At 40.5% G+C, this 13429-nt stretch overlaps 1 long non-coding RNA gene across 1 annotated transcript; it reads right to left on the bottom strand.

The window, feature by feature from the left end:
* Positions 1-1095: 1095 nt before the first annotated feature.
* On the bottom strand, positions 1096-2705 carry LOC310783867. Its single transcript, XR_014553107.1, has 4 exons — positions 2583-2705; positions 1756-1879; positions 1567-1647; positions 1096-1432 (listed from the first exon to the last, which is right to left on the bottom strand). It is a non-coding gene; the product is annotated as an uncharacterized lncRNA (long non-coding RNA).
* Positions 2706-13429: the final 10724 nt, after the last annotated feature.

Here is a 13429-nt window from a genome sequence, read left to right as displayed (position 1 = left end):
TGGGATTTGGTGCAGTGCAGCTCAAAATGCAATACAGTCCATGCATACATATAATTTCTTCCAGACCCAAAGATGATCAAATATATTCAAGTCCTGACCTCATGACCACATGACCTCATGCCAAGCCAATCAGAGACATCCAATTAAAAAGGACTGTAGAGCGAATATGGGCATACTGCACAGCGGACCCGTCGCTATGGGTGGGTCTTAATGACTCATTTATACTCCATTTTCATACGTAAATAGATGCGTCCGTTTCAAACGTTATCATCGTCACTGCCCACATACTTCATGCATCTTTCACGTTGGTATCATGTTAAGCAATTACGGTAACCTAGAAAGGTACAGTACGTGCTTTTGGTGTCTAATCCCAGGTTTTAGGGCTCAAGGAATACAATTGAATCAGTGAAATTACCATCAGTTACTTATTTATTGACAAATCAAAGATGGAATCCCAATTTAACTAATAGATATCACCATGAAACTTCCCTACTTGATTACTTACAATTATTCTTATAATTTCTTAAGTTTGAATATGCAAATGCGGCATTCTCTAATGAAATATGCATGAATTTGCATGCATTTCCAGAACATAAATCTGAACATTGGATAAAGTCAGGTTCAAAATGTTTGTCTCATTTTGTTGATATATTTTGGATATCTCTTTTTATCACTCCATAAATCAGAAAATCCTGCCAACTTTGAAAAGCTAGAAAAGGCAAGGTGTCCCCAGTAGGCTATGTGTCCAACGATGTAAAAAGGTTGCTCATTGTGATTATTGATCTTCCTTTCCTTGTGATAGTCTGCAGCTACTGTGGCCCATGTCTCTCTATTCCCTACATGTAGGTGTCCACTTGTGTGTCTCTTCAATAGATCTTTTGGATGCAGCTGCCTGAAAACCCTTTTTGTGCTCTGATATCTACGTTTAAGGGGAGTTTTATTCTGGTGGTGAGTGTGTGAACCACTTTTGCATCTATAGTCACCGGATTATTTGTGCCTATTCTATACACCCCTGTGTTTGCATAATGTGGTGGTTGGTGCAGGAGATAACTAGAAATATACAGGACAAAAAAGGTACAATAAAGTATGGTTTATTTTTCGACAAATAGAAAAGTAGACATACAAAAGTGTAATAAATATATAAATATTCACATTTATCGAAATATTTACATGTACATTCAGTGACGAGAACACAAATGATCCACATGGCTTCATGGTAATGAACTGCTGTTATTAAGAAGTCTTTCAGTGCTGTAGTCCCATAGTGCAATGTTTCAGTCGCTCCTCTTCCACACACCTACAGCTGAGATGTTTCAGTCGCTCCTCTTCCACACACCTACAGCTGAGATGTTTCAGTCGCTCCTCTTCCACACACCTACAGCTGAGATGTTTGGGCAGCAGTTGTTGAGGTCACACTTTTCACTTCCCAGAACTGAAAAAAGATGTCATTGCATTATTATTATTAAAAAGTCATGGGGACATAATAACACACTTGTAACACTATTTTGTCTTAGAACACAAGTATTGATTTGTGTGTCTTTATTAACGCAATCCAGTCTAGCTTACCTGCTTCTCAATTTCTGTATGAGCCTCTGGCCAAGTCGTGACTCTGGATTCAGACATTTCCTCCCTCTCGATGTTTCGACACTGGAGAGGAATACAAGAACAATGTTAGAGACAGAAGATGGAGAGCAGCAGATGAAAACAATGGCATTGCAACAAATATGGTTTATGAGTTTGGGCTAATTTACTTACATAAGCTCCGTATTTGTGCAGAAGATAGTTGGCTCGTGTAGCTGAGAACTCGTTATGAGTTTTGGGTTCATACGGTCGAGCACGCCGGTTAAACATTTGCAAGATTGACCTCCGCCTCGTTGCCCTGTGGAGAGGAGGGATACAGCATGGTTAAGGGCTGGTATGGTACATGTACATTAACAATGGGATGCAAACAGCATCGCAAAGAAATAAAATAACAGCGTAAAGTAACTGCAGATAGTAGAGCATATGGAGAGATTCTGTGTCAATAATAACAAATATATGTAATAAAATACAAAAAATATATAAATGGAAAAAGATGACTAAATACTACAATTCACATTATGTATTAAAATGGTTGAATCCAAAAAATACAGAAACAAATTTATCTCACATCCCCAATTAAATGATTTGCTATTTGTGTTCTGTCATGAATTATAGTATTGATCTTTTTCCATTTCTAGTTCTATTAATTTGATTACATAATGTACTGTGCAAAAGTCTTAATAAGGCACACAAAAATCCATAAAGCAAAGATGCCTTAAAAAATAATGAAAAGTTTCTAAATATATAAAAAAATAATTTAAAGTTGACTATAAAGAGCAGTCTACTGACACGCTAATGCAGAAAACAAATAAATAAACATCTCAGACAACATTTATGGAAACAATCTAGAGTACCTAAGACCTTTGAACAGTGCTGTAAATTTACTATTAAAATGGCCAATTATTGGCACAGAAATCCCTCCATACATTCATGTAAACACAGTAAATGAAAGGCAGTGCTGTTTCCTACAGTATGTAGTGAATCTAGTAAAAACACATTACCTTGTCCTTGGACATGGAGGGTGAGCAGGCAGACGAGGAGAGAGGAGAGGACAGCTGAGTTCATTGTGCCGGCTGGAGAAGGTTGCTGCTTCAGACTCAGGATGTCTTCAGTCTTGACTGCTGAGCTGCTTGTTGTGACTGAAGGAGATCAGCCTTCTTTATATAGGCAGACTTTCACTCTCATTTCCCTACGTTCTCTCCTCTCCCCTCCTTCCTCCCATTCACTAGAAATCTGTCCTGGCTGCTGTCCAGATGTCGTAAATACTTTCGCTCTCTCCTTCCTCTCCTCACACTCTGCTCTCTGCTCTCTCCTTCCTCCTCTGGATTTCCCGGAATCGACCCGTTTTAGGCAGAAGCTTCTGATGAGGACGGCTGCCTGCGATTCAAGGCTGCAGAATGTGAGCGTGCCTCTGCATCTCTGTAATACTGATGGAGGAGAGCTAGTTAGTGGTTATTTTTTTCCCGCTGGGGGGGAGGGGTATTAAACTTTTTACTTCCATCAACTAATCAATAAGTAAATGTACTTATAGCCTACTTATACAAACACTAGCATAATACTCCACTTGTAGGCCTATGGGAGAGAATAAAAATAGCACAACAGAACCGAAGCCTAGAAAGTCCCAAATAAGAAGCTTCTTAAGAAGTTAAGAAGCTTCATAAGGAGTTACGAAGGCTCCAAAGAAGTGTTTCCCAAACGCCTTCTTAACACATCGCTAAAGAAGGCTCTTAAGAAGGGTTCTGTGAAAGGTGCTATTAAATCCACAACATTCTTATTATAAAAATAATCAATTCTCATTAGAGGAATATAGCCTTCTGTAAAACATTTAAAACACAAGTAACCATATTACATAGAGGAGAGATTTTCAAGTGTTCCCCAATTTTAAACACTAAAGGGTGCATGAAAGAAAGGAAAAAGGGAAAAACACAACAGTGGACTATATTATTATCTCCTTTTGCCTGACGCGGCTGAATCTGCGAGTGTTTCGTCATTAAGAAGGTGTTAAGAATGGGTCATAAGAGAGGTGTTTCAATATTGATACATAACTGCCTTAATTTTGAATTACTGAAGGAGATCAAAGACAAAGAGGGCAGATTCGTCATGGTTCGGTGCAAAATTGATGACAGACTGGTTACATTGTGTAACGTGTACATCCCTCCAGGAAATAGCCAAAATGTCCTGAAGAAGTTATTTGATTTGATAGACTCGGAAGCACAGGGCACGCTGGTCTGTGGGGGCGATTTCAACATGGTGATGAACAATAGGAGGGACTCAACAAGTTATAACAGAAACCAAACTACACAATCTAAATTATTCAGGAAGTACATAGAGGAAGCGGGGCTGATGGATATTTGGAGGGACCTTCACCCAACAGACCGAAATTATACATTCTATTCAGCACCACACACCAGCTACTCAAGAATCGACTACTTTTTTATACATAGCAATGACAGGCATAGAATACAGGAATGTAGTATTGGGCTGATGGATGTCTCGGACCACTCTGCACTATATCTCTCATTATACCTAGACAGCAGACCTAGAAAAACAACATGGAGGCTAAATTCGGGCTTACTCAATAATAAAACAGTGTTAGAACAAATAAAAACTGAAATAAAGTCTTACATCGAACTAAATGATAATGGGGAGGTGAGTCCAGTCATGCTCTGGGATGCACTGAAGGCTGTTCTTAGAGGGAAAATAATTGCAATCAGTACCGCTAGGAAGAAGTTAAAGGAGCATAGACTTAAAACACTGGAGGAGGAACTTAAAAATTTAGAAACAATACATAAAGAAAGCAAAGCACGCCAGTTGCTGGATCAGATTAAAACTGTGAAGAAAGAAATAGATGAAATATATACAGAAGAGATAGAGAAAAAACACAAATTTTTGAGACAATCATATTATGAAGTAGGCCCAAAAGCAACACGTCTATTAGCAAGGCGTTTACGAAAAAAACAAATACTGAATACGATAAACAAAATTAAGGACATAGAAACAGGAAAGACATCCAGCAACCTTGAAGAAATAGAGAAGGCATTTGAATCATACTATAAAAAACTATACACACAGCCACATCAAGAGAGCAGCCAGACGGTGGGTGCGTTCCTGGACTCACTGGACTTGCCCTCCATAGGAACAGAACAAAACGAACAGCTGACAAAGTCAATCACAGATGAAGAACTAGATGCAGCAATAAGTAGACTTAAAAATAACAAGTCGCCGGGTGGGGATGGTCTGCCAGCAGAGTGGTACAAAGCATTCAAACAGGAAATAAAGCCTCTTCTCCTGTCCTGCTTTAATTGGGTACTTAAAGAAGCAACTATACCACCATCTTGGAGACAAGCTCTGATTTCGGTTATCCCGAAAGAGGGTAAGGATAGAGAACTATGTAGCTCTTATAGACCAATATCAGTCCTGAATCAGGACTACAAACTTTACGCTTCCATCATATCTAGAAGGCTTGACTCTTTCGCCCCAGAACTGATCGAGGAGGATCAGACAGGTTTTGTTCGGGGACGAACGACCCAGGACAATATAAGGAGGTCACTTCATGTTCTTCACCATGTTGGGCGGACTCAGGGCAGTGTGCTGCTGGCAAGTATGGATGCGGAGAAGGCTTTCGACTGTGCAAACTGGCAGTTTTTGTTCCAAGTATTAGGGAAATTTGGATTCTCAGAAGAATCAATAAATTGTATAAAGGCACTATACCATAAACCTATAGCTAGAATAAGAGTGAATGGCGGTCTCTCAGATAACATCAACCTAGAGCGTGGGGTGAGGCAGGGGTGCCCTTTGTCTCCCAGCCTATTCGCCTTCTATATTGAACCACTGGCACAGGCAATTAGACAAAATCAAAAAATAGAAGGAGTGGTCGTGAAGGACGTGGAACATAAAATTGCACTGTATGCAGACGACATATTATTGTACATGAGTAACCCTCAAGTCTGCCTGCCCACTCTATTTGATCTCCTTGAGGAATATGGCAGGTATTCTGGTTATAAGCTAAATATCCAGAAAACGCAGGTTTTATCCCTTAACTTCACCCCACCAAATAGTATTAGACAGAATTTCCCACTTAATTGGAACCTTAAAGCTATAAAATACCTGGGGGTCTGGATAACACAAGATTTGGATGACTTATATGAAAAGAATTATGTCCCTATTAACACCAAAATAAAAGACGATTTAAGTCGATGGTCTCTGCTCCCATTAAACTTCAATAACAGAATTGAGACCATTAAAATGAATATCCTATCAAGATTACTGTACCTCTTTATGTCCCTGCCAGTTAAAATCCCCCCTAAGCAATTCAATGAATGGGACAAACAAATATCGAGGTTCATTTGGAATGGTAAAAAACCAAGAATTAGATATACTACGCTCACACTGAGCAAAGACAGAGGAGGGATGTCTCTACCGAGTCTCAGAGACTACTACTTTGCTGCACAACTCAAACCACTTGTGTCTTGGTGTGACGGAGAAGTAGTGGCTAAATGGAAGGTTATGGAAACAAGTAGGTTGGAAATACCTATACAAGCTCTACTGGGAGATAAAAAGCTAGCCAAGTCCAAATTCGATAAACTAGACCCAATCACAACCTTTACCCTTCAGAATTGGTTTACCATTGTCAAGCAACTAAAGATAGAAAAACAATCAAAGAAACTAAGATGGATAGCACACGATACAGCGTTTGTCCCAGGGAAGATGGATCAAAGATTCCAATCATGGTGTAACAGGGGGATTACAGCTTTTTGTAAAATAATGGAAGGAGATAAACTGAAGAACTTTCAAGCTCTGAAAGACGAGTATAACCTAGAGAAATTGGACTTCCACAGATATTTACAGTTACGAAATTACTTTATTCACGAAATCCAGGAACAAGGTCTTCATGTACAACCAAGTCCACTGATAGAATTACTAGTACAGACATATACAAAGGGGACAAGGGGAATAGTGTCGAGGTTGTACCAAAGCATTAATGGTTCTAGAAAACATACAACAGACTATATTAGGGAACGATGGGAAAAGGAACTGAGTACTGAAATTACTGCTGAACAATGGTCAAATATTTGTAATACCCAATTCACAACTACAAGCTCGAATACCTGGCGAGAATTCTGCTGGAAAACTATGACACGTTTTTTCATTACTCCCAAAGTTAAATCAAGGCAGCTAGGAATTCCACAAACATGCTGGAGGAATTGTGATGGGGGGGAGGCTAACCATTTCCATGTTTTTTGGGGGTGTCCAAGAGTGGTGCCTTTCTGGAGTGGTCTCTGTGACAAAATACGAGAGATCTTGAAATTACAAATACCAAATACTTGCCTTACCCTGTGCCTAGGGGACATTCCGGATGACATCCCGAGGAGTGATGCTTATTTACTGAAAGTCTTTATAGTGGCAGGGAAAAAGGCCATCACACGTAAATGGCTGCAAATGGAGCCTCCAAGCTTGGAAAATTGGTTTCAAATAGTCACTGACATTTATCAAATGGAAAAGCTCACTTTCATCTTAAGACTAAATGCAGTGGGATTTGAGAAGAAATGGGGAAAATGGATCGACTATGTAGAAGAAACGACTAAGGGCACTTAAAAAATGGGGGCCTCTCCCTCCTCTTCCCCTTCCCCCTTTTTTCTATAAATCTTATTGTCTTAAAGCCTTTACCACCTTTAACTGAAGAAAGCTAATTTAACCATTATTTGTAACTCATGTATGAAACTGGAACTGTATATGTGAATGAATGCTGATATGTTTGTACAAAAAATACCATCCGTTTTTATGTTATCTATGTTTTTTGTTTGCTTTATATGTTTATTGGAAAATCAATAAAATCATAAGTAAAAAAAAAAAAGAAGGTGTTAAGAATGCCCCAGACCCTTCTTACAAAACCTTCTTAACGAAAGATCATCTTAGGCTAAGAAGCAATCTGGAAACGCGTTGGCTTCTTTGGCTTCTTACGAGGAGGCTTAAGAAGGGTCAAAGAAGCTTCTTAGCGCTAAGAAGCTTTTGGGAAACGCAGCCAGTGTCGGTCGATCAATTTTTATGTGACAAGAGGCATTCCATCCGTGCTCAGGGATGTATTACCAAACTGGCCTACCAGGCCCAGGCCCAGGCCCAGGCCCAGGCCCAGGCCCACAAGGCAGAGCCTCTTCACAGGGCTACCTCATACCTTCCCGGGCCTGCGACAAAATTATCCCTTAGGGCCTCCAACCGTTTATTTTTGACATGTTCCATAAGTTTATGGACAATTAGAAGGTTATTGTACTTTTGTCTTTAATTCAGTGTACCTGTGCTGTAAATCCTGTGTTATCGAGACAAGGTCCAAAGTTGCCACCAGCCAAATACTGGTAAAATATGCAAATGGCCGGTATATTTGCTTCATTCACCAGCAAAAAAAAAAAAAAAGTAATCTATGGCTGGTAAAATGTGAACATTCACATTCATTTTGGACAGTATTGAAATACAGGTGAATTTATGTAAGGGTTAATGCACGACGAGGTGTCCATTATCACTTTTTAAGGGACGACACGAGAGGCATGAACCGGTCCGAGGCACAGCCGAGGTCCCTTAAAAAGTGATAATGGACACCTCGAAGTGCATTAACCCGCTTATACCATGGTCACTTGCCAATGAAACAAAACAAGACCATTCATTTATATTTTCATGCATTTTGCAATCAAAATCTAGTTTTCATAACCTTGAATATGAGTTGAGAACCGGCGAGATAAAATAGTCCCCTCGAGATTAGGCTATCATTGGATAAAATGGCTGCTTAGTTTCTACACCTGGCACAATTCTAGAATCAAGCTAACTAATAATTTGGCCAATTGTAGCCTATGTAACAACATACAAAATAAAACGGCAATGTCTAAGAATGCAACGCCATGTAACTGGGTCGTTTAAACTCGCATTCCAGGGAATTGCATTTGCGGGTCTTATAAGACGTAAATGGTGCGAGGCAGGAGTAGACTGAAAACTATCTGCTTTCAGTATGTTGGAGTCCAGGTATGTTTTGTACAAGGACGTCTCTCAGTGTGTTGCTGTTAACTGCCCATTTCGTTGTTTTCTTTTTGTTGATCTCGTCTTTTTCCTCTTTGACTTGATTTGTAAAGAGGCAGCGCGCGCTCTCCCAGAGCGCCTGGCTGCTGGTTGCTGCAAGTTGTAAACAGAGGGTTTGACAGTTGACAGCTGAGAGCCCGGCTTCTGTCAGCTGACCAGAACGAAAATCAGATTTCTAAATAGCCATTATTTTAATAAACTGAGCACTCAGGGGTAATCTAAATAGTTACTTTGACCGACTCAATTTTTTTCTAAACTTATAAAAGTGCCATATTAAGCGTTAACGGTGGTATAGAGCTCAAACAGCTCTCTTGATACCCATAGACGGATTATGACTTCACGGGCCCCTGGGCCGGGCCTCCTCACGGGCCCCCCCTCACAGCGACTTTTTTTTAATCCAGAATACAACTCGGGCAAGTTATCAGATATCTGCACTGATTGCAAAGGGTGGACACGCTTTTTCATGTGGTGACTTTGTGAAACAGTGTCTGAATGTGGCTGCGGATACTGTGTTCACTCCTGAGATTGCATCCCTGCAAGATTGCAATCCCTGCTTTGGGTGGGCTGAGCCCACCCAAAGCTCTGATGCTAAAACCGCCCCTGCTAGACAGTCAGCTGAGTTCAAAGACAAGTTTCCTTTACTGTGTGCTGATGAAATTTAGTAGCCTAGGATTCAGTTTTAATTTAAAAGTTAATTTCATTGTTTGTTTTGAGTTGACCTTTAAATTCAGCTCAAGCAACTAACCTTGCTAGCTTTGCATACAGAATATTATTTTATGTTAGGCTATAGTGCAAAATTGTTTTTGGTTCATTATGAAAATGTGATGGGATGAACTGGACACCATGGCCCCTATCGTTGCATCGGCGCAGTTTCTAGGCCGAGCGGCAGGCGCAGATCAAAGCAGTGGGCGTGGAAAGGCGCACTTGATATCGTCGTGCTGGCGCTAGATGCAGCCCAAAGCATTACAACCACGCCTTTTAGGCGTAAAATTATGCACCGTCATGCTCATTGGATAAGTGCAATAAACGAATCGCACGCTTGCCTTTTTAGCTCCAATTCCAGTGATCCCGCAAAACCAGACGAAAGCCAAACGCTCTGCCCCCCCCCCCCCCTCCCTTCATCCAGCCTGTCTGTCTGCATTATAGGCTATTATTCCATATTATTATGCTTCTCAAACCAATCTAACTGCAGTTTCAATACTGCAAGCATGTAAATACGCTACACTATAGCAAGATCAAAGTGAAAATAATGTTCTATGCATCAGCTAGAAAAATATAGCCTATTAGATTGGTGAAAGTTTGTCCAGAAAGATATCATTTTCTCTCGCCTGCTGCAGGAAGGATGATGCACATAAATATACCCTACATTATGTCAAGTCATTGCATAAATGTGTTTTTATTGTAAAACTAAATGTGAAATAGGGCCAAGTTATTGGACGGACATCACAGTATAGCAGATGCCATTAGAAGCGCGTTCCGAAGCGCTTCCGCTGTTACTTCTCTAAATCACGTTAACTCGACAAGGGGTATATATATGCCCAGGAGGACATATATGTTTCACATAGGGTGGTGTTTTCATTTCGAGGTTTTATTTGGTCCAATATTGAAATGTTGACAATGGCAGGCTGTGTTACCATTACACATTAATTTAGAACTACCTTTTATATCTATTTTGGCTCATTTGGTGGCTATTTAGTAGCGAAATGAAGAAACACAATGCATGCTGGGAACTCAGAGAGAGAGAGAGAGAAGGGTGACAGAGAAGAAGCAGTGAAGGCAAAGAATAGGCCTGCTTTTGAAAAGCGCAAAGCGCTAAATGTAGGCCAGCTCCCAAGATATGACTAGGCTGGTATTTAGCGCCGACACGCCCACTTTGGGACTGCGCCACGCCCATTCGGCCTAAAGCGCATTTGGCAGCCTAAAGCCTATTGCTATCTTGCCGAAACAGGCGCAAGGCACGTTTTTTTGCGGTTAAGGCCCGTAATAGCGCCGATGGCCTGTGGGAGAATAGAGCCCCATATTCTCAGTAGCCTACCCTATTTAATGGGAAACCGCAAATCAGCAACTGTTGTTTACACACAAACATTGACTTTATTGACCTCAGAGATTACTTCTGTGTACTTATACTGTATATTATTCAACTCATCATGAGAAGACCTGTCATTCAAGCCTAATATGAAGGCTCTATGACGATTTTGAAAAAACTGCCTCAAAATTGGCAGCCATCTTGGATTTGAAGGTCAAAAATAGGTCAAATCATTATATAAACACCAAATATGTATTCCTTGACCAGAATAAGCTCTGAAACCATGTATTGTGCATCATTGTAGGTCAAAGCATTAAAAAGTTCATTTCCACAGCAGCCATTTTGGATTTTGGTCTCTCAAATATTTTCCCCGTCTTTTTTAAAAATACACCCCGGCTAAATTTGTTTATTAACCCTCCTAGATGACAAATCCATTGAGAAACGGACCTTCGCTCTCCACGGTCACGGAAGTGCCACAGATTACCCTACTATGTAGGCCTATGGGAGAGAATAAAAATAGCACAACAGAACCGAAGCCTAGAAAGTGTAACAAGGTGTTCTTTTTTGTGACCTCTTCGGTCACTGTCTAACCACCATTTACAAGAGGGACCCCCCCTCCACACACACACACACACACACACACACACACACACATGCAGGCACACCCACGTACATACACACATAATGGACCCCCAACAAAGAGAGATGCTGATGTCAGCCAATCGTATGAGGGCAGATATTGCAGTATGTCCTAATTAAGTCTGCTTCTTGACGAGCAGCAGCCAATCAGGGAAAGAAAAGGAGATAATTTGTCTTTGAGAAATCATGAAGTTAGCTGGATTCAGCTTCCAGTGACGTCAGGCTATCTGGTGGAAAAGGGAAGCAACCCCAACAGATTCTTAGAGAAACGTCTTGTAAACCAAGAAAGCACAGATACTCTTTTTTTCCAATATTTCTATATACTTTCTGTGAAACGTTCTTCTTGATATTGCATTTCATTATGACGGTTTATGCTTTTGTTTATGTGATATTCAAGTTTTGATATTGCTGGTATCTGACCTGTTTGACTATTGTGTATGGTCGAATTGTATATTTATTGTATGTTTTCTATTTGCTCTATGTATCCGCGTATCACATGATTGGTCAGGTGACCCCTGAGAGGGTATTTGAGGGGTGTGTCTTTGCACTTGTTTCATGTCTGAGGAAGGGCTTTGTGTCACACGCGTGTGTTGGTAACTGAATAAATCGTTGGGAGCAGCATTTAGCATTTAACTCTACTTGTTCTTATCTTCACTTGCACTTCGGTCCTGCACCTGCTCTTCAACGTTTGATTGTTGGATGCGTGTGCCTTTTTGACCTTTTAGCATGAAGTTATAGATTCTGTGAAAACACAATCAATTCAAAAAGCTATGATGCAGCTTCCAGGCAAAATTAAACAAACAAATTAATAAATAATCCAAGATGCTTTGCCCCGTTGGCGGGGGGGCAACTTTGGCCTGTTAAACCACCAGGCTTGCATTATAATGGGCTCAAGTTACAGGCCTCTGGAGAAGTGCACAATATATTTAAATTGAGAGCCAAAGTGAACGTCACTTCCTGCTTTCTCCCTGAACCACCGCTGAAAAAAATATGAATGCCGGTGAACGGAGAATAACGTTACTTTGTTGATCCTGTTTGAATTGTGCCACGGGGTGCCAACGTTAATTTTGTCAATTTAAAACATACAGTTTGTCGTCAACCTGAAACGTAGGGGTTAGTTTCGTTTAAAAACTACATAGCTCGTGGCATGTCGCCGGTCTTCAGCTTTGCCGGTAGAGAAAGTGACGTCACTTAGGCGACAGTGTATGTAGTCTTTCTGATTTATAACTTATAGTGCAACAGTTTTGGCGACAAACTGCGACTTTCTTGACATGCAAAGTTGTGTTTTAAATTGACAAAATTAACGTTGGCACCCCGTGGCACAATTCAAAAAAGTAACGTTATTCTCCGTTCACCGCCATTCATATTTTTTCCAGCGCTGGCACAGGGAGAAAAGGAGGAAGTGACGTTCACTTTGCCTCTCTATAGTATATCACACATGCACACTCAGCATGCGTCCTCTGGTCCTTCTTCCTCACACATCTGTTTGCTGTGGCAGGAGCGTTTCAGGGAAATGGGAAGTGAAAGTGAAACAGGTTGACTTCAGGGAAAAAGCGGGAGATGGGGATCCCCGTCCTCAGCAGGTTGTCCAGCTTCCTGTGGCCTTACATCATGCTTTGATGCAATGCCAACTGTGACATTTGGCCTCCTTCACTGTGCTGTGACAGCAGTGTTACTTCAGGATGCACTGACTGATCTGATCTGGCATTTTCAGCTCCATGCAAAGCACATAATCTGTCCAACAGAGCACAACAGCACAACTGAAGAAACTATGGGAATGTATATATTTAAAAAATAACAGAAGCATTCAACCTCTTTACTTCATCTAGGCAAAAAATGCCACACTGGAAACAAAATTGCACAATATCTTCAAAATCTTAGATTGTGTGTCCATGTTTCATTTTAATACAAAACTATACCATATCTGTCTAAAAATGATTGTTAATTTGTCATTTTAAGTCAGTATGCTTAAATGGCAGATAGGCCTATAACTGTATAATATGCACTGTCCAAAATGTTTGAATGGTATAATGTGCACTTTTAATATGAGCTATTGTAGCCTAATTAGTTTATATTCATTCTGAAAATGTCGGTTTACCATCTGTGTTCTGTCTTTCTGGT

This window comes from Poromitra crassiceps (genome assembly GCF_964638095.1).
Source record: "Poromitra crassiceps genome assembly, chromosome: 10".
NCBI lineage: Eukaryota > Metazoa > Chordata > Actinopteri > Beryciformes > Melamphaidae > Poromitra > Poromitra crassiceps.
The sequence above is the reverse complement of the archived record's forward strand: the minus strand, read 5'-3'. Positions and strand labels throughout refer to the sequence as shown.